At 42.2% G+C, this 25,245-nt stretch overlaps 1 protein-coding gene across 2 annotated transcripts in view; it reads right to left on the reverse strand.

Annotated features, from left to right (window-relative positions):
* Nucleotides 1–25,245, reverse strand: part of Ern1 (endoplasmic reticulum to nucleus signaling 1) — a 97,766-nt gene that overhangs the window by 71,788 nt on the left and 733 nt on the right. The window lies entirely within an intron of this gene.

Raw genomic sequence — 25,245 nt, forward strand, 5'->3', positions numbered from 1 at the left:
ACACACACACACACACACACACACACACACACACACACACACACACACACACACACACCACAGAGTCAATCTCCCTTCCTCCGTCTCTCCCCTCTCCTGAAACCTACAACCAGCCACAAACAATCAAGCTGCCTTCTGCAGTGAAAAGACTCCTTTCCAGGGCTTACATCTACTAGTTGGCTTGTTCCAGAGGTGAAGTGAATGCAAAGGACTTAGAGCTCATTTGTGGGGCTGGAGAGATGGCTCAGTGGTTAAGAAAGAGCACAGGCTACTCTTCCAGAGAATATAGGTCGAATTCCCAGCACCTACATGATAGCTAACAAACATCCACAACATCCAGGGGATCTGACTCTCTCTTCTGGCCTCTAAGGGCACCAGGCAGACAAGTGGTATACAGATATACATGCAGCCAAACACTTATACACATAAATAATTTTCTTTTAAAAATGAGTTCATTTTGGTGAGCTGGAATATAGTCCCGTTGGTAAAGTGCTTCTCCAGCATATGTGAAACCCTGTGTTAGATCCATAGTACCACATAAACCAGACAGTAATGAATGCCTATAATCCCAGTACCTGGGCAATAGAAGCCAAAGGATCAGGAATTCAAGGTTATCCTTGATTACTAAGGAAGTTCAAGGCCAAACAAGGTACATGAGACTCTATAGCATCTAAACAAATGGAAAAAAACAAAGAGCCCATTTTGGTTCACTAATGAATGCATAGTACAGTGTTACAGGAAAGACATGAAATGGGTAGGCCAGTGAGGCAAGGCTTCCAAAGTGTTTTACTTTACTACCCAATTTGAGCATATAAACTCTTGACAGCAATTTAGATCTACATGTCTCTAAATGAAAAAGAATTAATTTCAAGTGAATTAGAATGTGCTAAAGAATGAGAGCTTATAATTATTAGCTCTAGCAATAATGCTTCGAAGTAGGAAGGTATTTTCCAAAGGGGAGCAAGACACGACCTTGCATGCTGATGCAGCACGGAGAGACGTGCTGTGGACGACGACGACAAAGCCGAGGTCAAGAACACGAAGAACAAATGGGCTTTCTTACACGAAGTCTTGTTATAGTATCACAACTTGTCTTTTAAAAAAAAAGTTTTTAGTTGCTAGAGAGATGGTTCAGCAGTTGAAGCACTGTCTGCTCTTCCAAAGGACCAGGTTCAATCTCCAGCACCCACAGAACAGCTCACAACTGTCTATTAACACCTGTTCCAAAGGATCTGACACTGTCATACAGACACACTAATGTGCTTTATTTACATAAAATAAAGATAAATAAATTTAAGCTGGGCAAAACGGTACAGGCCTTTTTTCGCAGCACTGGGGAGGCAGAGGCAGGCAGATCTCTGAGTTCTAGGTCAGTCTGATCTATAAAGCAAGTTCCAAGACAGCCAGGGCTACACAGAGAAACCCTGTCTCAAACAAAACAAAACAAAAAATAAGTAAAATATAAATTAATTAAAAATGTTTTTAAGCTTTATAGCCAGGCAGTGACGGAGCACATCTTTTTTAATTTTTTATTAATTACACTTTATTTGGAGCACATCTTTTTAATTTTTATTAATTACACTTTATTTGGAGCACATCTTTAACCCTAGCACTCTCAGTGCAGAGGCAGGGGGCTCTCTGTCTCGAAGTCAGCCTGGTCTACTGAGTAAGTTCCAGGACAGCCAGGGCTACACAGAGAGACCTTATCTCAAAAAAACAAACAAATATATTTATACTTCTTTTATGTGTCTGGGCATTTTGTCTGCATGTATGTCTGTACACCATGTACATGCAGAGGCTAGAAGAGGGTGTTAGATTCCCTGGGACTAACATTCAGACAGCTAACAACTGAGCCATTTCACCACCTCAAGGTTGTTCTTGAACTTGTAGATTCAAGTAATTCTTCAACTCAGCTCCAGACTAGCTGGGTTGATAGGTGCACGCCGCCTTGCCCAACTTCAGACCGATTATTCTCCTGGATCTAACTGGTTAAAAATTACAGGCTGCGATGCTGGAGAGATGCTCTTGTAGAGGGCTCAGGCTACGGTCCCAGCGCCCGCATGGTGACTTACCGCCGCCCCTGACCCCAGCTCCAGGGGCCCACGCCCTCTCCTGGCCTCTTCAGGCAGCAGGCACACGAGGTACACATATGCACGTGCAAGCATTCACACATGCACGTAAAGTAAATATTCTCCATTAGAAAAAGAAAATTACAGCATGGACTCACTCATTTTTTTTTCTTCTTTAGACAGGGTTTCTCTGTGTAGCCCTGGCTGTCCTGGAACTCATTTTGTAGACCAGGCTGGCCTTGAACTCAGAGATCTGCCTGCCTTTTCCTCCCAAGTACTGGGATTAAACGCATGTTTCACCACTGTCTGGCCCAGATTCACTAATTTTAGAGATTATCAGAAATTTTTCTGGTGTGCCACCACAGACTCCAGTCCTGTGTGCTCTAAATAAACAAACAAATGAACAAACAAACAAAACGCCTGTACAGCATGTCAATCCAGCAGGAAGTTCCTCAGAGTAATATCTTATAACAGAGGACCTTGATAGGCATTAATTTTGAAGAACATTTGTATCCACAATTCTGTTTGCCCAATATTACCTCCTATAAATGCAAACAATGCCTGGATTTGGAGATTCTGCTTACTTTATAAAAGTACTCGGCAGAATTCAATCATTTTGTCATTTAATCACATGGTAAGAGACTGTGTCCAACAAAGGCCAAAAAGCCATCAAGAATTCACAATCATAGGGAAGGGAGATGGCTCAACAAGTACAAGCGCCTGACACTGGAGCCGGATGGCCCGAGTTTGATCTCTAGGACTCACACTGTAGAAGAAAAGAACCAATTCCTACAAGTTGTCCTCTGACCTCCATACACTCGCCCAAACATCATTCATACACATACCAGTAACAATAAGTAAAATACTTTAAAAAAAATGCCAGGTGAGGTGGCATATACCTCTAATCCCAGCCCTGGGAGGCAGAGACAAGAGGCTCTCTGTCAGTTTGAGGTTAGCCTGGTCTACAGAATTATAGTCAGTCAAGGCTACACAGAAAGACCCTGTCTTTAAAAAAAAGAATTCATAACAGCAGGTTGAGACAGAAATCAGTGTATGGTAACAGTACAAGCCAAAGAAAGCCCTCATGACCCACAGAGAGCCTCCTGCACAGCCCAGGAGCATGGGCTAAGTTCTCAAGTAAAAGGTCTGTCTTAAGTAAAGGCCTGCTGAACTGGACACTAAAACACTTGTTTGAATCAAGCGCTGTTCTTTAACTCATCTCATTCACATATCTGATCTGATAGCAAAAACAGTGCAGAAACAGTGCCACTGGTGATGGCAAGAGACTCTAGTTTCCTCATGTCCAGTTTCAAGGATTTGGAACAATTGTTTCAAATTCTGTCACGCTGAGTTTACCTGTGTTGTCAGCAATAACCCATCAACCATTCAGTTCCTTCTAGCCAGCCCATTGACTGTTACATTTCCTGATAAAGTGTCAGTAAATGTAACAATGACATTTGCTTTGGATGGGAGTCAGGTGTCTTAGCTGGGAGGTAGGGGCAAGGCCTAACTGAACATATTGTGTGGTTTCCAAAGAAGCAGCTGAGAGAGTTAAATTAGCATTTGTGGCAACTTTAGGGTGTGGTGTAATTAACCACTACCCAAGACAGTTACAACTTTCAACTCAGGCTATCCCTCTGCTAACCAGAGAGACCTGATAAATGGTGCTTCCTAAGTCCACTTTATTCCTGAGCACAAAGGTGGCTGCTTTCACAACATGTGACTGTATCCCACGAGTTTGTTGCAGGGCCGAAGGCTCAGTCCACATTCAGTTACTTGCAGTTTTGCTAGTCTTTGTGGTCCTTTTGCCATGCTGGAGAAGAAAATACACTCTGTAAGAAAAGTGCTTCAGGAAACCCTCTACCACATCATGGACCAGAAAACATAGCCTTGATCTTAGGGTTTTATCAAATCCCCAAGGTGCCGTGAGAAGTATTGGAGAGCTAGGCCAAATCACTCATTTTATAGATACAACAACAAAAACTCAAGGTAACCTAGCAGAATCACTTAGCAGCTGAGCCTTGGCATGCAGGTGTGGCCATTGTTTTTCGTTGTCTTTGCTAAAGAGAAATAACTGCAATTTAGATCTTGTAACAATTAAGAAACCTGCCAGGTTTATTTATCCTGATAGAGAACCACCTCAATCTAGACTAACAACTGCTGATTAGACTACAAATTTGTAGGATGCACCGAGCCATACTTCTAAAAAGCCAAACTCCTCTTGAATATGGATACTCATGTACAGTTTAACCTATTATTAATTCTCATGTGGCAACCCTAAAGGGAAAATAAGTCTCAATTACACAGCAAAATTTTCAGTCCTGATAATAATCTGAAACTGTCAATTTCGATCTTTACACTTCCTTAGAGATTCCTTGGGGCAGAGGGAGTGGAAAGGGAAGAGGTCAAAGAGAAGGCACTCCAGTTAAATCTAAATTATCTACAAACAACTGTATTTATGACATAATTGCCACCTACACTTGCCAGATGTTGCCAAGCATAATGATAAAAGTTAAACAGCATGAAACACTCTGGTTTCAACACCTGACCAGACCCCAGCAGAATCTGCAGGTCTGAAATACACTAGCAACTAAGTCCACAGCAACATTTTCCTCTCTTTAGTTAACTGGATTGGCTTAATCATCCACACAAGAGATCAAACAGCAGAGCTGCTTATGCTCCTGAGACATATAATTTTTGAGATGAAAGGACCAAAAGATCACCTCCCCAACCCTCTTACTGCACAGGAAAAGAAATCCAGGCCCACAGGGGTGAAGAGACTTGCCCAAGGCACCACAGACAGTTAACCACAGACAGGGTGGGCTTGAGGCTCCAACTCCTAACCTGGTCTTTTGCCCATTGCCCTAAACTATAATTTTACTACTTAAAATCATAGTTCTCTGAGTGCCATAAGCCTTAATGATTTCAGGCCTAAAAATGCCCCCTTAGAACCCTGCTGGGATAGATGAAGATCAGCATTCTGCTTTGAAGTAAGGGTTAGATATTTCAAAGGAGACTATAATGTAATTTATAGATTCTCTACAGATACATACTATATCATACAGCACAGCAAATTAGATGGGGCATGGTCTTTTTTTTTTTTTTTTTAATGTGTGTGGGGTTTTGCCTGCATGGATGTCTATGGCTGGTGTCTGAGGAGGTCAGAAAACGGCACTGAATCCCCTGAAACTGTAGTAATGGATGATTGTTAGCTATCATGTAGGTACTGGGAATTGAACTTGGGTCCTCTGAAAGAACAGCCATCTCTGCAGTCCCCAGGGTGAGGTCTTTTAAAAATATGTTCTAGATGAAAATTCCTGAGAAACTATTATCCATGTAAGTGGGTAAAAATAATACTACAAAAAGGCATATCCTTAACCATCAAGTTTCCTATAGCACACAACAATCCAATCTAGCCCTTTTCCTAACTAAAAAAATTGTTTTAAATGATATCAAGATTTATATGCTTAAAGTGTACAACATGTTTTGATAAACATTGTTTATCAAAATACTTATAATTAACAAATCCATTACCCCACTTCTCACTGTGTGTGCATGAGCGTGTGTACGTGTTAAAAAACATTTAATATCAGTCTGGAGAGATGGCTCAGTGGTTAAGAGCACTGAGTGCTCTTCCAGGACCCGCGTTCAATTCCCAGCACCCACACAGCAACTTACAACTGTCTGTAACTCCTATTCCCAGGGATCCGGCACTTTCACATAGACATACATGCACTCAAACACCAATGTACATGAAATAAAAATAAATAAACTTAAAAAAGCCCTTAGTATCTAGTCTCAAAATTTTTCAAGGGCTGGCTAGATGGCTTCAGAACATGTAAAGGCCCTTGCCACCAAGCCCGAAAACCTGAGACCAGTCCCATAGGTGGAAGGAGAGATTCCACAATTGCCCGCTGACTTCCAAATGCATGCATAGGCACATGTATATGCACACACACACACACACACACACACAATTAATTAAAAACACCCAAGAACACAAAATCCTGTTACTAAATATAGCCACCATGTTGTAATATAAGCCCCTGAATAGCCTCGTTCTATGGTCTACAAAAGTCTGTCGTGAGATGAGGCTGCAGGCACTGCTCACTGCTTTGATAAGCCAGTCACTCTTCTAACGTCGCTGCACATAAGGAAACACACATTATTGATTAGTATGAGACAACTTACTTAAACAGCAGTAATCATTTTAACCAACCATAAATTGATGGACTTTAGAAAATTTTGACTATTCACTAGAAGGGGTAAGATGCTTACACAAAGGGAAGTTATCAAACACTGACATTTCTCGTGGAAGAGTTTTATTACTAGTCGGCTGTGATGGCACATGCCTGTAATATCAGCACTTGGAAGCTAAGGAGGAGGAATGGGAGTTCAAATCCAGATTTGGCAACACAGTGTGTGGAAGTTTTGGTTATGACATGTGAACATGCTTTTGTTTTCATCGCAGGTGTGGGGTGTGGGACTGATTCATATTGTCCACGGCAGCAAACTTTGCCTCGTGTGAGCTCCGAGAGGGGCTCTTTCCCAGCTGCAGATAGTTTAATTCTGAGGACTTTGAGAGGGAATAAAGGCCAAAACCCAGGGAGAGGGAAGGGGCTCCCAGAAATAAGGTACTTCTCTGCTCTTCCTGGTTGCTGTTGATACAGTTGGATGAAAGGTTGGAGATCTGAAACGAAGATTGATTTGCCCCAAGGAACCTGATGACCCTAACCAGCAGGAAGCAGCTAAAGAAAACTTGCCCCTTTTCCCCACTAACCTTTCTCTTCTACCTAGTATTGGGGTGTTGGAAGGAATTGGAGTGGAGAAGGGAGGAAGAGGCATAAGAAACCAAAATAAATAGTATAAAAAGTAAAGCTAACAAGTGGTGCCCAGACGTGGAACTTGGAGTAATGGGAAACTGGGTTTCTAATGCTGTAGAGGAAACAGCAGGGTACGAAGGAATGAATATATGTTTCAGGATACCAGCAAAAGGTTTACTTCAGCTGCTACGGCCGGTTTCTCTCCCACTTTACTTCCAAGGGAGATTCGTTGGTTTTGTCTTCAGTTGGCAGTGCAAAAGTAGAGACTTTGCAGGTAGAGGCTGAAGTGCTTGGTAAAGGGTGCTAACAACACAGAGAGTGTGAGCCAGCCTGAGCTACACTAGTCTCGGGTAGTGGGGGCACTGTGGAGACAGTTCAGTAGGTAAAGTGCTTGCTGCACAAGCCTGAGGATCTGAGTTCAGATTCCTAGCACAATGTGAAAGCGGGTGCAGCAGTCCACTCCTGTAACCACAGCAGCAGCAGAGACACGCGGATCCCAAGGGCTCACTGTCCAGCCAGTGTAGCCCAAACAGCGAAGTCCAGGTTCAGTGAGGGACCCCGCTTCAAAAGTATGCTGCGAACAATAAAGGAAGGCACTTGATGTCGGTCTCCGGCGGCTTCCACACGTGCATACACAGGCAAGTGTGCACACACAGGTGGGCCCACACACACGTGAACACACATGCACGCACTTCATGCTTACAAATTATGCCATCAGATTCCCTCATTTCAACATAGGTTTCTCACATATTTGGACAAAATCTGCCGGGAAGACTGTGTGGGAAAAAGCTACAGACCTGTGGCTTTCTTTTTCTTTCTTTCTTTTTTTTTTTTTTTGAGGCAGGGTTTCTCTGTGTAGCCGGATGTGATTTGTAGACTAGTGTTTCTCTGTGTAGACTCGATTTTTGATTAGGCTGGCCTCGAACTCTGCCTCAGGTGCTGAGATTACAGGCATGCACGCCCGCACCTGGCCAAACCTGTGGCTTTTAAATGGAGAAATGAAAGAAAAAGCCAGAGGAACCAGCTGGCCTGGAGCACCACTGCCTTCTCTAGCTTATCAAGGGATGGGCAGGAAACAGGAGCAGGAAGGAGTACCCACAGGGAGACAGCAAGCCTCTAGGTTCAAAAAGAAGCCATTCCAGACACTAAGGAGCAGAATCTGCCCTGAAAAAGGAAAATGGCTGTCCAGTGCATGGATGGAAGAGAGAACATACTTTTCACAGTCTACATTCTCCTGTGCACAGGCCCAATTCTCCCAGGAATCTCTCTTCCTAATGTCACCATCCTGGTCAGGCTCTGTGTACTCTGGAGGTCAACCAACCTTACTGCCAACTCCACTGGGTCCATGGGCATCTGCACAGTGAGGCAAGGACACAAAGCTTCTAGGTTTTGTTTTATTTTCCCTTCTTGAAAAGTGAGAAATATCACCCTCTCTCTAAATGCTGAGAAGGCAAACAAACACTAAGTATGTCAAGGTGGTGAGGATGGTACAGTGCCTGGTGTGTCTGAGGCCCCGGGCTGGATCAGCACCACACTCGTATAGTCCTAGCACTTGGGACGTGGATGCAGGAAATTCAGGGGTTCAAGGTCATCCTTAACTATATATGGAGTTTGAGGACAGCCAGAGAGATATACCTGAGGTTTTTGTCTCAAATTTTAATTTAATTAACTAAATAGTAAAAAATTTCAAAGCAAGAGTTATATAAAGGTAATGAAGAACACTTAACAAAGGATACTGGTAGCAGCCAAGGATATCATCTGAAAGCAAATAAAACTCAAAACCTGCTTATCCACTCTGTCTCAAAAGGTAGTTACTCCCATCTCTTACGGACAGCACAGTCCAAGAGATGGTGCTGCCAAAGAGAATCTAGGAAGAAAAATGTGTTTTGCTTTGTGGTATGTGTAAGGAAGAGTTTAAGCAATGAAAAGATTCTCACCAGACACCACTCCATTTTACTTCCTGGGATTGTATTTCAACTGTCTAGAAACATCTATGCAACATACCATTTTTTTTTTTTTTCTTTTTTGGTTTTGTTGTTTTTTCAAGACAGAGTTTCTCTGTGTAGTCCTGGCTGTTCTGAAACTCACTTTGTAGACCAGGCTGGCCTCAAAGCCAGGATCTACCTGCTTCTCCCGAATGCTGGGATTAAAAGCATGCACCACCATCACCTGATCATACCATTTTCTGATGATACTGAACAATTAAAAAAATACCTAGTCACACAATGTAACTAGTTTCTGATCACTATACTATAGCTGTTAAAAGGCCAGATTATAGAGCCAGACCACCAATGGGTAAACTTGTGCCTTTGTCACCCCATAAAATGGGGATAAATAGTAAAACTCTGAAGCACTTAGAATAAATTTAAATTAGTGAATATATATGTGTGTGTGACTTAAAAATTTTAAGTGAGTGAATAAATGTATATGTATGTATGCATCTTAGAAGAATGTCTAGTGTAAGCAACAATTAGTGTCACTTATTGACGAAGAACTGTTTGAGCCACAAGACGACAACAACAACAACAACAACAATAATAATAATAAGCTGAACACAGTAGTATATCTGTCATCTGTAATACCATAACTCAGGAGCAAAGAGGTAAAAATTAGAAGCTCAAAGTTATACTCAGCTACATAGATAGTTCAAGTCTAGCCTAGGCTATATGAGAGTCTGCCTCAAAAAATAAAAATAAAAATAAAAAAGGTGGAGAGGGCTGGCAAATGGCTCAGGGAGTAGGGATGCTCCCAACTAAGCCTGGTGACCTAGTTCCATCCTGGAACCTATGTAGTATTAGGAGAGAGCCAACCCACAGTCATCCTTTGACCGCCACAAATACACGTGTGCGTATATGTATATGTGTGTGTGTGATTTAAAAAAACCTACTAAACACAAAAATGTCATTACAAACAAGATCTGTCCTGCCCTCACAGAGTTTAATATCCACTAAGGAGCCAGAGCAGTCAACTTCACAAACAAAATGACAAGCTGCTTTAAGCACTAGGAAAGAGACAGAAGGAGCCAGAGAAGTGCAACAGAAGAGAATCTGGTCTTTTGATGGGTTGGGGTGGGCTTTGAGGGTGGAGATTTTGTGTCAAAGGTTTTCTTGAGTTAATACCCACAGGAAGGAAAGGAAGAACTACCTAGGCAGTGGACAAAGTACAGGCCAGGAGACTGAAGATAATTTAAGGACCTCCAGGACCAGTGTGGCTGGAGAGAGGAAGCAGACAGGGAATGGGAACAGGTAGGGCTAGGGAAGAAAGCAGAAGCTAGAGCTTACAGAGCAGGCCACAAAGGCCAAAATCAACTTTACATGTCTAGTTCACTATTTAATCTACGTATACCCCACAGAAGCAGTGGGACCATACGCTGCTGTAACACTGCAAAACAGACTGGAAGGAAAACCCCACTCCTGAAGGGTGGAGCACTCCACACACTAAACGAAGATGATCTGTGGCCATATAGTGGACGTGCTCCCTCATGTTTTCATCTATACTAGCTCTACATTAACGGTGCTTAGCTGGGTTATAGACTATGAAGGTAACACAGCAAAACTTCACGGGAAAGCTTAAAGGGGCCTTCCAGTGGACCCCAACTCAAGGTCTGCTTACATTTGATCAGAATGACCATTAACCCTGCTCCTTTCTTCTGACTCGCCCTATCTGCTCTACGGTACCTGCACTTAGATTGACTTTTACTACAATAGAGGAAAATCCAGAACCCCATAGTCCAAGATAAGCACTGAATCATGGCCTCCATTACTCAAGAAGGCTGGTAAGGACTTGTACGATTTATCAGTCTCTTCCAAACACTCCCTGCCTCACTCAGCTTCCTGTTGGCTGACTCTTCAGTTTCTTTTACTTGCTAGTTCACTTATTTGAACCCCACTCTCAAACTGGACTCTTGTTTTTTTATCCTACACATGTACAGAAAGAGGCCTGTAATGCAGAAGCCCGAAAGCTTACAAAGCTCCTGTCTTCAAGGAGCTGACTAGAAGAGGAATCACGTAAGACAATGGAAAAGTTTGCTTTACATAGTGCCTCCTGACAACTGACTTGGCAACACCCCCAATCCCTGCCCAGACAATTCCTATCTTCAGAGCCTCTCTATCTTCCTGGGCCAAGTCCTCACACTCCTGTGCCTAATTGGTGTCCATTTGACTCCAAAACTTGTGACTAATCCTCTCAAAATCAAAGTTCAAAAAAGCCAAAGTTGTTGGGTGTGGTGGAGCACATCTTTAATCTCAGTGAGTTTGAGGGCAGCTTGGTTTACACAGTAGTTCTAGGCCAGGCAAGACCTGTCTTTTTTGTTGTTTGTTGGTTTTTTATTTTCCTTTCTTTCTTTCTTTCTTTCTTTCTTTCTTTCTTTCTTTCTTTCTTTCTCTCTCTCTCTCTCTCTCTCTTTCTCTCTCTCTTTTTGGTTTTTCAAGACAGAGTTTCTCTGTGTAGCCCTGGCTGTCCTGGAACTCACAGAGATCCACCTGCCTCTGCCTCCCAAGTGCTCAGATTAAAAGCATACACCACCACCACCCGGTTTACTGGGACCTGTCTTACAAACAACAAACAAACAAGGTTGGGGATAACCCCATGAACCTGGCATATGCTTAGTAAATTGGGGGTGGGGGTTAGTAAGTGAATGAAGCACAAGAAGATGACATGAGATGCATTTGTGTGGTCCACTTCGGACTCTGGGCAGGACATTCCCATTCTCCAGGTTTCACCTTTCAGCTCTTTTGGGGAAGAAAAGTGGGCCGATGGAGCCTTTTAGTTCTGCTGTGTGAGTATCCATAACTTAGCAGGACTTCATCTCCCGCAGGCTTGGTATATGTTCTTCTAGGCCCATCAAACCATGTCCAAAATCCACATAGAAGCTGTGGAAGTCTTTATGCCTTTAAACACAGTCATTTCTAATCCTGACCTGCCACACCCTGGTGTACTCATTTATCTCAAAATATTGCAACACTGAGTATTAGTAATTATCTGATTCACTGTAAGGTTTAGGGTAGAGAAAGAAATTAAAAGCTAAAACAAATAATAAAATTAAAAGAAAATGTTGTAGGACCCAGAAGGCTGGTTTCTAGCAATATGCATAGGCTATAGACTCTTAAAGCATCCAGCATCTAAACCTACAGGGAGAGCCCTCCTTCTCTCCAACCACAGATCAGATAAGGGACTGAGCATTACCAGCAGTAAGAATTCTAGAGATTTCCAAGCATTCAGCCCTCAAAACAGGAATAGGGTTGGTCTTAGAGAAACCGTGGTTTGAGTCTCTGTTAGTTAAGCAGCAAAACTACAGATAAACATCTTAATCACACTGTGTAAGGAAACTGTTTTCTTCTTTGCAAACCAGACCGTGACAACTAGAAAATGAACCCCAACAGAATTATGGGGAAAGACTGCAGGATTAAGCAGAGCAAAGAGATAAAGTGAGATATTCTTCAAATATGGCTTTACAGTTTACACTATTTTAATTTCTTTGGTGATTGATGTTACAGATGCTTCTATAATGGGAAGAAATTTTAATTTTGGTTAATGTAAAACACACACATAATGCACATTTGGAAACAGAAAATCAAGAAACTTCACAAAAATCAAGAAACTTCTGGGGAATTTCCTTAATTTTAAACTTTTTTTCTCGTTACCATTAAAAATCAACAACAGGGCAGGAGGTGTTGACACACACTCTTATTCCCAGCAGGAAGGCAGACATCTACAAGGAATTGGAGGCCAGCCTGGTTTACAGTTCCAGGACAGCCAAGGCTACACAGAGAAACCTACCTCAATAAAACAAAACAAGTAAACAACAGAAGCACCTGGATTTGCTCAGGATTTTCAAACATATCTGAAATCTGTTGCCCCACTTCTCCAGAAGATGAGAAACGAACTGCAATACAGACCTGCATGTTGACCCTACAATAAGTGATGTGATGCTTCTCAGAGCACTATGCTAGGAGCCTTGATGAGGAAAGGTCCCATGCTTCCAGAGTCCTCACTTGATAAACACACACCCACTGGCTCACAGGGCCCTACTCCCCTGCTCTGCTCTACATGCTCCTCTTATTAAAAAAGATTAACATGTATTTATTGTGTATAAGTATGTACCTATGCATGTATACACACAGGTCAGTTTTTGAGGAAAGGTCAGCTTTCAGGAGTCCACTTTCTCATTCTATCATGTTGGTTCTAAGGAGCCAACAGAATTGATAGCAAGCTCCTTTATTCACTGAGACATCTTGTTGACCCCTACACAATGTCTTCAACAAATAGAATAGTTGTATGTATTTATGTATAACCAATATATATTTTTAGGCCTATATACTATGCAACAATCAAGCCAGAGTAACTGGCATATTCATCATTTCATACATCATTTCTTTGTATTAGAAATACTCCCAATCCGGGGCTAGAGAGGTGGCCCAGGGGCTAAGAGCACTGGCTGCTATTGCAGAGGACCCTACTGGATTCCCACCCATAAGTGGCTCAGAGCTGTCTGTAACTCCTGTTCCAGGGATCTGATGCCTTCTTCTGACCTCCACGGTCCCCGTGGAGGTCTGTTTGACACATGGCAAACAAACAAAACATTCATACAATAAAAATAAATAATTTTTTAAAAGAAACATTTAGCCGGGGGTGGTGGCACATACCTCTAATCCCTGTACACAGAGGAAGGGCAGAAGGAAGAGAAGAGGGGCAGAGAGGCAGGGGCAGGTAAATCTTTATCAGTTTGAGGCCAGCCTGGTCTACAGAACTAGTTCCAGGAAAGCCAAGGCTACACACAGAAACCTTATCTCAAAAACAAACAAAAAGAAACATTCAAAACCCTTTCCAAATGTTTTGAAATCTATAATAAATTACCACTAACTACATTCTATTGTGCCACCAAACTCCTTCCAATTCCCTGACTATATATTTTTAAATTACATCTATCTACCTACCTACCTACCTACCTTGGAGGAGGGGCAAGTGCTAGCGCACATGTGTGGAGGTCAGAGGACAATGTGGAGGAGTCAGTTCTGTCCTTCTATCATGTGGGTTCTGGGAACAGAATTCAGATCACGAGACTGGATACCCAGTGCCTTTACCTAGTGAGCCATCTCACCAGTAACTAACTGTATTTTAATTACCTGCCCTCTCTATCTTCCTTACCCTATCCCCTGCCAGCCTCTGGTACATCCCTTCTTTTTTTTTCCCCCTGAGATAGGGTCTTAAACTATGTAGCCCATGCTGTCTCAGGCCTCCCAAGTTCTAGGATTACAGGCATGTACCACCACGCCTGGTTTGGTGGCCAGTATTCCATTATCTGTTTCTAGGAGATCAATTCCTTGTACATGTGAATAAGAACATGTACCTAGCTGGGCGTAGTGACACACGCCTGTAATACCAGCACTCAGGGAGGCAGAGGCAGGCAAATCTCTGTGTATTTGAGGCCAACCTAGTCTACCGAGTGACTCCAATACAGCCAAGGCTACAGAGAGAAACCTAGTCTCAAGGGAGGGGGAAAAAAAAAAGAACATGTATCTTTCTATGTCTGGCTTATTTCACTTAACAGTATATACTGTAGTTCTAGTCATATTGTCACAAGTGACAAGATTTCTTTTTTTTTTTTTTTTTCATGACTGGGAAACATTCTGTGTATATAACCACATCTTCTTTATCTGTTCATCTACAGATGAACACCAAAACATAGGACACAGCTATGACCTTCACATACTAACTTCTACAAAAGCACATGCTTCACTCTTGCTTGTACTTTAAAGATCCAACTTACTTCCCACATAAACGCCTTTCATCCACTTCCCTTAGCTACTTCATTCTTGCTATGAAGTTCCTGCTTTCATCCTTTAAAATCACAAGGATGTTTTATTTGTCAGCATTTGGGAAGGGAACCTGGAAATCTGTGTTGTTTTGATTCCCAAGCAAAAGTAACTGTTGGGTACCTTTTAATAAACATCTGTCTAAACCTCTGGCAATTCGGTTATTAAGTGCATTTGAATATAAGGCCAGCTATCAGGTGATGCTAATAAAGAGCAGTTTCAATAGTGCTCAAAGAATGATAGGAACCTAGGCTCTGCTTTTTTAAAGTAACAAAACAAAAGAAAATGTTGAATAGAAAGTGCCGGGAAGCCAGCTCTGTCAGTAACGTACTTGCCTGGCAAGGATGAGGACCTGAATTTGATCCCCAGCACCACGTAAAACCCCTAGTATTGTGGTGTGCACTTGAAATCCCAATTTGGGGGAGACAGAGCAGGCAGATCCCTGGGGCCCAGTAGCCAGCTAGCCTTACATAATTAATAAGTCCCAAGTCTGAGTAAAAGACCCTGTCTCAAAAATTAAATTAGGGGCCAGAGACATGGCTCAGTGAATAAGATCTCTTACTGCTCTTGCAGAATACCCTATTTTCGTTCCCAGCACGCACATGGCAGCTCCTAACTGTCTGTTACTCCAGCTCCAGGAGAAGGTCATGCACCTCTTCTGACCTCTGTGGGCTCCTGCACATATGTGGTGAGCATACCTACATTCAGGCGCACACACATACAAATAAAATTCATGAATTACAAAAAATCAAGTTAACAAACAAAACAAAAAACTACCTTGAGGAACAACACCCACACACTTGGACATCCCACACAAACTCACACACAACACATACAAAGTTGAGCATGGCAGAAAAAAAAAAATAGTACTCGGTTCTGTTTCTAGTTCTGCCACTCCCTAGCAGAAGCTACCAATCCCGACCTCTCCAGGAAGTGAGCTGGCAGCCTCTCTGGTCTGGGTGCTCTGTGCCATCCCCGGGACGTGTGGCTGCACTTACTCTGTAAGGATCGAGGCCGGGGAGGCATAGGGGTTACCTGGCTATGTGTTAGTACTGGGGCTTAAGACCTTTCTTTAAAGATGCCAGGCTGTGTGGCCAGAAATTTTTATTTCCTTCATTTGGGGTAGTGGCGGGTATAGAGCTTTAAACACTTCCCTGGTGACTCCAGATGACTAATTTGAGTCCAGGCTGTCATACCTCCTTGGTGCAGCTGTGACCTTCTATGCAGATGTTTCTCTCACACCTGCAAGGCCCCTCAGGAGTCACGGGCCATTAGTTTTAAAAGATATGATTTACCTCAGTCAACAAGCTCCTCTGGCTTGGCCGGAGGTCAATGACAATATTAGGATCTGGGGATCTGGTAGCACTGTGTGTTCCAAAGTGTAGGAAGAAACTCAGTTTCCATGACAAACACTCCCAAGACCTAGACAAACAACTGCCCCCTCATCTGATGGGGGAGGGGATTTGATCCACTGGGGAACAAGACAGTTTTGAATGAGAATTATAAATCAGTCCACTAACCAAAGAAATCCTGTTTAATACATGAAGACAATCCTGCATCAAGGGTCAGGTTTTAACAGTGACACCTCATGCTGAGAGAAGAATGAAAGGGACCTGGACTGATCCCCACCATTCACCTGATGGGATCTGGCAATGGAAAGAAAATGAATCTTAGTGCTAACAAGAACTCATGCAGGTGCCCCCACTCAGGTTGTGTCTACCAAAGCAAATGTTCTGAAAGGCCCTTTAACGGAATAAAAATATACAGTCACTGAAATCTTTTTTAAGATCATAGAATAGAGACGGCCAAAATGACATCTTTCCCATCTCAACCCTTAACATCTACCAGTTATTTGCTTTTTGTTAAAATAGCAGTCCATTGCTCCAGGAAGGGGTGGGAGCACTCAGGAGGGAGAGGCCGGCGGATCTGAGTTCCCTCTGGTCTAAGAGGGAGTTCCAGGGAGCCAGGGCTACACAGAGAAACCCTGTCTTAAAAGCAAACAAACAAAAAACCTAGCTAAATAAAATAGCCTCTTGCTTTATCATTCTGAATGAACCTCAAAAGGAAATTCAATCTGTATTTGCTGAGTGCCTGCACTACAGTGGGTATGGCTAATACAGCATGCTAAACTCCATAAAGGAGGCAAATAATAATAATAATAATAATAATAATAATAATAATAATAATAATAATAAAGCAAGGCAGGTTGTTTCTCTGGCTCTAGCACAAATCAGCAAGAAGTCTCACATGCACAAACCCAGGGCACCCTCCTGTGCCCCGCATTACTCTTCTAGGTTCACCTAAACTAATTTGAGCTCCTCCTCTGTGGTCCAAAGGTCCCAAGAGTCACTGTCAGAGCCATATCCTCACTCTTTTTTCTGTCATCACAGGCCCATTTCTGGTGCCAGAACTGCCTGGGAGGTGGGGGCTCTGCAGAGACTCTCCATTTCTTCAGGGTTTCCTGGTGAAGGCTTTGGCAAGGTTGTTAATAAGGCTTTGTCAAGGACTTCTAAGACAAGAGTTTTCTTTCAGTTTTGCTATTTCAGACATATTACTAGTGAGCAGTTACTGAAAAACACGCACCTGCTTAGATATTATTAGACCTCAAAGAAAATGAGCTTAACCTGAAAATCTGGCTTAGTGGCCTCTTGAGCTTCACTCTCTGGAGCTGGGTCCGGCCACTGAAGATGGCCCATCTCCTGACAGAGCTTCCCTGATGACGGCAGGCAGCGTGTCTAGCTCAAGCCGAAACTCTACACTACAACATGAGGTAGGAGGTCGCAGCTCATGTGGAAGGAATATGCACCATCTACGTAAGCACTTTCCAGCCTACCAGACGGTCCTTCAAACCCAGACCTCACTCAGCCCTCCTCAGTCCACTCTTCAAGTTAACCAGGAGAGCTGTACTGATGGGCTCTAACGTAAGTCCCAGGACCAGAGAACTGCAAAAGGGCTGGGGGACAACTCTCCAGAGAGAAGCAAGAGGATCAGGTCCAAAGTTCCTCCTGTCACTCACATATAACCCATGAGAGGTCACCAGACCTCTCTGGCCCTGTTTTCCTAACCTGGCTTTCCAGAGGGTAAGGGTTTCAGCCTGGAAGGGAAGGGTCACACCTGGGGGAGTGTGGGGATGGCATACACCTAAGTGGCATGCTCTACTGCATTCCCACTGTCCCTGAGGGAGCTGGATCAGGTGACTGAAACTGAACGGAGCTCCCTACCACACTGATCCCAGCGCCCCAGGAGCCCTCACATGTATTCATACACGTTACTGCAGCTCCAAATATTTCTAGAATATTTTGGAAACTCCTTTCAAAGACTGTACTTTTAAATCCCCTAAGTGGTAAAAAGTCCTGATGATCTGAGGGTGGGTTTCATTTCAATAAACAAGTAAAAATCTAATCCAAGTGTTTGCAATAGACTGAAATTAAACTCAGTCGTAACAGTTGCAGTCACTCTGCAGTGTGACTCACGCAGAGCGGCACTCAGTGACCCCCAGAAGGAACTGGAACTACTGAAGTTATGCAAGAATACTGGCTTAAGGGGACATAGATGGGGCTGGACAGATGGCTCCAGTGAAGAACACTGGGTCTGCTTCCAGAGGTCCGAGTTTAATTCCCAGCAACCACAGGGTGCTTTCAACCTTCTGTAATGAAATCTGATTCCCTTTTCTCCTGTGCATGAGAACAGTGTTCATATACATAAAATGAATCTTAAAAAAAAAAAAAAAAAAAAAAGTACATATATGTATTTTAAAATGAAAAGATTCCTTTTCGTTTTAGGGTTATTAAAGTTATCTTGGCAGGACACAGGGGCACACATCTGTTATCCCAGCTAGGGAAGTAGAGTCAAAAATCACAAGTTTGATTAGGTCAGCCTAGTCTACACTTCAAACCCCAGACCTGCCAGGGTTACAGAGGAAAGTTATGTCTCAAAAACAATACAAAGTCAGGCGTGGTGGTGCACACCTGTAATCCCAGCACTCAGGGAGACAGAGGCAGGTAGATTTCTGTGAGTTACTAAGCCAGCCTGGTCTACAAAGAAAGTCCAGGTTAGCCAAGGATACACAGAGAAACCTTGTCTTGAAAAACCAAAACCAAAACCAAACAAAAAACCTAAATAACAACAACAGATTTTAAAGTTATTTTGGTGTTGGACATAGTAGCACACACCTTTGATCCCAGCACTCATGAGGCAGAGGCAGGGCAATCTCTGTGAGTTCAAAGCCAGCCTGGACTACACCAGTGATATCCAGGACAACCAGGGCTCTACAGAGAGAGACCCTGTCTCACAATTAATAACTACATGATTAGAAAGTTATAAATGACACAACCACAATGTTAAAGAAAAAAAGTGGATAGATTTGTATAATATGTAAATTGACCCTGAAGGAGTGATTATTTTGAGTGTGACACCTTTTTTTGTGGGGGAGGGGATGAATAGGTTCAGGTATGTTTGTAGAGAAAGATAACGCAAAAAAAACAAAACAAAGCAAAAAACAAAAAGCCATACTAAAGTGATAACCTTTTTATCAATTGGTACTTTAATCTTCGAAAGAACAACAGCTGCGAGGACAAGCCGTGGAAAGAGCAGGAGCCTCCAAAAGGACATTAGCTCTTCATTTATGAAAAGTCTTCAGGCGAAACTTTAAATGGCCTCCTAACCCAGCATACTAAGAATTTTATCTGCAAGAGACGGGCTATCATCAAAACTAAGGTCATGGGGTTACCCTGAGGTATTTCAGAGTGTTCGTGGTGCTGCATGTGTTAGAAAGCTAATCTGAAACCACTACAGAGCAAAGGAAGCTGTGACAGTGCTAGTTAAAAAGCCAGAATAAAGCATCTTCTCAGCAACGCTTAGTGACACAGGGGTCAGGGACACTGCCGATGTTATTTTCTTCCTGAAAACACAAACCAAACATTTTCACCCAACTTAAGAATCCACACTTCTACAAGAAAACAGCTTACTCTAAAATCGTTGTCATAAAACAACTGTGAAGTTGGAGTTATGCTTTAAAACATCCGATAATTGGAGAGCTGGCTCAGTGACTGAGAGCACTGGCTGTTCTTCCGGAGGACCTGGGTTCGATTCCCAGCACCCACACGGTGCCTCACAACCCTGACTCCAGTTCCCGGAGAATCTGATATGGTCTCTGTGGGTGCCAGGCATGCATGGGGTACACATACACCTGTACATATAAAGTAAAAGTAATAAAATTAAGAAACAAACATACAGTGGTGCTTGAGGGTTCAGAAGAGAACTATAAACCTACATATATGATCAGAAATCTCAGTTCCAGAAACTTATTCCCAGGAAATTAAGCAGTTAACATACATACAAGAGTTTAGCAACAAGGTGGTTCACATTATTTATAGTAATCAAAATTTTGGGGGTTGGGGATTTAGCTCAGTAGTAGAGTGCTTGGCTAGCAAACACAAGACCCTGGGTTCAGTCTTCAGCTCTGGGGGAAAAAAAAAAATTTAAAACACCTGCATTATCTAAACGGCCAAATTATGGAATCTCCATTCTGAAGTACTATGTAGACAGTAAGATGTTACAGAATTGAATTTACTGATAGAGAAATCTCTATTTCTGTTTTCTGGGGAAGAAAAATGTCATCTGTGTAAATTCATGCACAGAAAAAAATGTCTGAAAGAATATCAAGATAATAGTAGATTAATCACCAAGGAAATGCAGATCAAAACCACACTGAACCACCCATTAGTGATATGAATTACCACTCATACCCATTAGAAAACTGTAAGAAAAGACAGTAAGTGCCCTCATGTACATTGCAGGTGAGAATGTAAATTAGAGAGGCTGATTTTAGAGAAGTCTGGCCATTCATCAAAAGGTTAAATATATAGTTATCATATGATCCAGCAATTCTACACCAAAAACAACAACAACAAAAAACCCAAAAATAAAAACCATGGATTTGTTCAGAAACTAACACCTAAGTGTTTTTAGCAGCAGCCATAGTAGCCCCAAAGTAGAAATAATCCACATGACCATCAACTGCTCGGATATATGTAGCCACACATATATACATTACTCTGTAACTAAAAGAAAAAGTTACTGTTGTATTCTATATGAACCTTGAAAAAAACCTTTGATACACAACGCTATATCAAAGAACCAGTTATAAGACACTAGTATACATGATTTCATCCATATGGAAAAGTAGGTGAGTGTTGCTCTGAGGCTGAGGTGAGAAAAGGGAGTAACAAGCATGGAGCTTCTTTTAGTGACAATGAAAATGTTGTAAAATAACTTGTGGAGATGGTTGTACAATTCTATCACTAAACTAAAAACTATGGGATTAAACTTTTTAATGAGTCAACTAGTCTCACAAAGCTGTTGAAAAGGTTAATGGAGGTGAGGTTTGGTTTGCAATGATTATAGAAGGGTTTAGTTTCACCTCGTTCTGTTTAATTCAGGCTTATCTATCCTTTCCATCTTTTTCCTCAGTAAGGATTGTTTTCAATATTTTTGTTGTTTGGTTTTTTGTTTGTCTGGTTGGTTGGTTTTTGAGACCAGATTTTTCTGTGTAGCCTTAGCTGTCCTGGAACTCATTTTGTAAACCAGGCTAGATTCAAAGTCATAGAAATCCGCCTGCTTCTGCTTCCCAGGTGATGGGATTAAAGGTGTTTATCACCACTGCCTGGCTTTGAAAGTTTTTGAAATTCGCCATGTTATCATACAGAAAAGAGCACATGCATGTGCCGTGTGTGTGTGTGTGTGTGTCCCTTTGTGCCCCTGAATAAAAGGCAGTACACCTTTTCTTATAAGTCTGGGAATTGGAAACAACCCCAGGACTCCAGCAAGGCAACTGTTAGGCAAACCATGGCTCAATGCTTTTCAGCCCAATCAGGACCTCATTCCCTAAACTGTGGGGAGACACAAAAGCTCAAATGCTTTTTACGTGAATGAAGGTTAAATTTTTAAAAAGAAATACAAATAATGACATTATGGTAATTTGCTTTTAATTTCCACTTTTCCCAGTAGGGTGCGTTGTAGTCGTCCAAATATGTCTACAATATGTCACTCTTAGGTAGACAAGTCGGAATATGGTAAAGCTAAAGCCACAGCACAATCTTCAGCATCCGGAAGACACAGCCAACCAACACCCTTATTATTCAGAGTATGACTCAACAGCCCTGCTTTTTAAGTCAGCGCCACACTCTAATCTTGCTAGGTGATAGCCCCCAAATGAATCCATTAAAATGACATTAGGTATTTCTCTTCTCCATCTTTTCTGTGGAGGAGATAGTCGATCATTATAAAACACACAAAAGACTAAAATTACAGGTGACTTTAGATCTCAAAGGCAAGGAGAAACTCAATAAAAATAAAGTCATCCAAGGATTCTTCAACCTAAAAATGGCATGGGAAGCCTAAAGCAAGCAAATAACTATCTCCCTAGATCCATGGAGGTGGAACTATGCTACCAGACAACATGAAGAAATGTTGGCTTATGGATTCCTACTCATGACCATTGCTCTGCCTTCGAACTTTGAAAAAAATATTTTTTATTATGTATATGTTTGCCAACATATATACACACACATACACACACACACTATATATATATATATATATATATATATATATATATATATATATATATTTATATGCACCACACGCATGTCTGGTACCTGCAGAGGTTAGACGAGGGTGTTGGATCCCGTGAAACTGGTATTACAGACTGCCTCTGTGTGGGTGCTGGGAATCGAACCCAGGTCCTCTATAAATGCTCTTTCTTTAGAGCAAGTCTCACATACAGTTCTGAAACACTATCCTGAAGAAAGCTGAGTGGGCAACTAAATTAATGAAACATACATGTGTGCACAACTACAATTTGATTTCATGATCAACCATCCTGATAACATCAGCAATGAAACATCTCACTCACAGCCACACAACTCCATGTTTCCTACAAGGATAATTCATTCAGGTGATACTCAAAGAAAATTATAAACAAGGCCATTTCCGGTTGAGATTTATCTCTTTTAAGTACAACGTGTTTCTTATACATATGGTTCTTGGTTCTCAGTGGCTTCTTCTTAACCCCCATCAAACCAAATACTGACTAAATAAACTTGATATATCTTAGCTGAGTGTTCCTTTTTTTTTTTTTTTTAACAAAAGCACTTGGTCTCACATGCTGCCAATCTTGAAGTGGTAACCGTGTAAAATTACCCAACCTTAGGTATGAGGATCTTGGAAGAAAGGGAAAACTATAAAATGTGACTAGCTAAAGCACATTTTGGATTGGCAAAAGCAGCCTCAGTACTTAACAAATAAGAATGTCACTGCATTTTGGATCTTGTAGCCTAGTGTCTTAACCAATAATGAGTCAGTGTCTGGCTCAATGAAAAAACACCCTCTGAAAGAAAATCACAGAATTGCTTCCAATGTAATAGCTACTTCATCATTCAAAACAAAATAACCATTAAAAAAATTATTAAAAGCCAGATGGTAGTGGTGCATGCCTTTAATCCCAGCACTTTGGAGAGAGAGAGAGGCAGGAGGATCTCTGTGAGTTCAAGGCCAGTCTGGTCTACAAATCAAGTCCAGGGCAGCCAAGGCTACACAGAGAAACCCTGTCTTGAAAAAACAACAAAAAACAAAACAAAACAAAAAAAACACACTCCCTGAGGCTGCACAGCACAACTTAAAATGATAAAAGAGTAAAAGGCACCCTGATAAGGAGATGAAATGAACATACACTGACCAATATGTGCAAGGTACCCTCCCTCCTAAGCTTTAGCTGTCCCCATTTCACACATCAGGAAACACAGTCCCTACCAAGTAAAAGAACTTGCCTGGGGAGACAGCTAGCAAGCTACCCGAGTTAGAACTCGGGTCTGTGTGACTTACCAGCTGCCGTACTCTGTCACTGCTGCCTACAGTAAGTATGAATCCCACTCCACCTTCCACTTCAAAGTTAAAATACCAAATCTTACTATGTTTGGAGTTAGAATCTTTTATTAGAAGAAAAATCTGAAAGTGAAGTCCTGACCTTTCATCTAAAAGAGTTACAGCAAAACAACCTTGAATCTTTTTTGTTTTCCTAAGACAGGATTTCTCTGGGTAGCCCTGGCTGTCCTGAACTAAGGGATCCGCCTGCCCACTACCCAAGGCAGGGTCTGGAATCTTTTACATGAACTGTGACAAGTTTGGGTTTCTAAGCACAACCTGAAAATACTTACATATAAACTAAAGCTAAATAGTTATTTTTGGTTCCTTATCCTGTGTTGCTGGATGACACTAGAATCCAGTAAAAGAAGAGTAATTGCAAAGCTGTGAGAAAACCATGTATACCTTGGCTGTGAAAATATGAAACGATCGATTTCCACATCAAACATTCCATTTATACTCTTATTTGTGAGCAGATACCATGCAGCAATCAATCAACCCAAGGTGAAGTGTTCAAGTTCAAAACCTGGTCTTGGGTTGTGAAAAGTAGATCTTTTCTTTTTAATTAGGAGGAGGGAAACACACACACACACACACACACACACACACACACACAAAACCTTGGGTTTGCCATGAAGAAAATACATATAAAATTATCTTTGGAAACAAAACAAAACAAAACAAACACCTTGAATTTGAAAAGTTGACCGTCTGTAATACTTCAGTAGTTTCTAAATTCTAAGTTCTCGTTACTCCGAGTGCACAATTATTTACCTACAAGGCCTAAGAGTTCAAAGAGTTCGCCTGAGCTAACAACACGGCTGGCCGGCAGGTCTCCAAACACTGTCAGCCTTCCACCAGGACACCTGGTACACGATATGCCATATTAAGGGGAACACGGTACCTTCAAAGAGGTCATTAAACAGAACCAGAACAACTATGTCATGCCCACATCCTGAACACTGCGTTTTATAAAAAACAAAAAAATAATATTTTAAGCCCTCAGTTCTTCCAACCCCCACCCCCAAAAAAATGAAAACAGCCATGTCCGCCCACAAAATGTCCTCTTTAGTCAGTGTCCAAATCCTGAGTGGATAAAGAGTTAGATAAACATAAACCCGATCCATAATTCTTCTCCAGAGGGAAAAAAAAAAAAAAAAAAAAGACAGACATTTCTGACGGCCGCACACGTGAGACAGCTTTAAGTTATGGAGTGACTTAACTCTGGCCCACACACCGGGTCTTTAAAAGGGTCCAAGGCTTAACTTGTTTAATGACGCCTTCACTCTCTAGCAAACCCAGTTACACTCATGGGAGGCCCCTGCCTCCGAATATAAAGCAACCTTCGGGGCAGGTGAGCAGAACCCAGCGGCTGGGTAAAAAACAAACAAAAACCGCGGTGCCCATTCCCGGCTGCGATCGCTTCCCGAAGTCTCATTTTTAAGAACTTTGGAGCAAAGATTCCAAACTGCAGTCACCGGCCGCCTCGCCCGGCTTCGGGTGTCCCTCGGCGGCCACCGCGGGCGCCCACCTGTGGGGACGGCGGGGCAGGTGGGCAGCACGCCCGGGGCCCGGGCCTCCGGGAGCCGGCTCCGAGGCGCGCGTCCCGGGCCCTGG

Source organism: Psammomys obesus, unplaced genomic scaffold (assembly GCF_907164565.1).
Source record: "Psammomys obesus unplaced genomic scaffold, mPsaObe1.curated_primary_1811, whole genome shotgun sequence".
NCBI lineage: Eukaryota > Metazoa > Chordata > Mammalia > Rodentia > Muridae > Psammomys > Psammomys obesus.